We start from the raw sequence: 1,451 nt of genomic DNA on the forward strand, positions 1-1,451 counted from the left end.
GCTTCATTTGGTTGATTTACATACATACATATATGTTTTTGGTTTCAATATATATCTATATTGAATAAAATGAATTTGATGATTTCTTACGAATTATTTTTGGATTGAGAAATCTGTTGCGGTTATTGTTGTTATTATTTTGGATTGAAGTCCAAATATAATTTTTATGAGTTGTGATATTTTGGAAGATAAAATGGTTTTGTCCATCAAGGATTGCCCGGGGTAAGAGTTGTAAATTGTAAGACCATATCTAATGGCGGTATGACCAGAGTGCATGGCTGGTAGCCCTAACTGTTAGGCAAGGAGCGAGATACAAATGAGATATCTTGATATTGTTATGATTGATGTTATGATCTATACGGGTGGAATTCGAGGATGGCTACACATACACAAATTTTATTTTATGAACTTAAGTTTTGAGAATGTTTTATAAGGTTTTGATGAATAAATGTATATATGTACCTGTGTTAAGTAAAGTTGGTTTTTATAGTTGATAATTGCTTACTGAGATTTTTGTCTCACGTTTTTAAATGTTTTAATGTTTTTAGGTGAGAAAGTACAGGATATAGAGAAGGTTACCGACCGATTAGGCGAGATTTGAAAGTTGGCTGCTTATTATTAGAATTATGGTTAGAACTTTGGTCTTGCAATTGTAATATACTGATATTGGGTTAAATTGGAGACTCCTACGTATTGCTTATGATCTTTCTATTTCACGTCCGATGCCGATTGAGGTCGTTTAGGGTCGGGTGTGAATGTACCTATGTTAAGTAAAGTTGGTTTTTATAGTTGATAATTGCTTACTGAGATTTTTGTCTCACGTTTTTAAATGTTTTAATGTTTTTAGGTGAGAAAGTACAGGATATAGAGAAGGTTACCGACCGATTAGGCGAGATTTGGAAGTTGGCTGCTTATTATTAGAATTATGGTTAGAACTTTGGTCTTGCAATTGTAATATACTGATATTGGGTTAAATTGGAGACTCCTACGTATTGCTTATGATCTTTCTATTTCACGTCTGATGCCGATTGAGGTCGTTTAGGGTCAGGTATGACAGTTTGGTATCAGAGCTCTAGGTTAAATTCTTCGGACCTTAGATTGATAGTAATTGAGGAATATGGATATTTGGTGAAAGCTAAGAAATAATTTGGAATTTTTCGAGGATTGAGTAACTAGCTAATGAGGGAGATTTGATGGTGAGTAAAATATTGGGTGTATGAAAATTCGTAAATGATTGGATATTTGGCGATGGGTTACATACATGATATTAAGTATGACTTGGAGTTGATATTTGCGAGTTTCATAGTTAGTATACAACCATATATCTATGAGATATATAATTTTTCAGTCCAATCATAATTAATATGAACTCCAAGTCATCAGCATCACTCAAATATAAACCTTATATTGATAACATATTTCCTCTATGAATATCACATTGACTTATTTAT

The sequence above is a fragment of the Euphorbia lathyris genome, chromosome 2 (genome assembly GCF_963576675.1).
Source record: "Euphorbia lathyris chromosome 2, ddEupLath1.1, whole genome shotgun sequence".
NCBI lineage: Eukaryota > Viridiplantae > Streptophyta > Magnoliopsida > Malpighiales > Euphorbiaceae > Euphorbia > Euphorbia lathyris.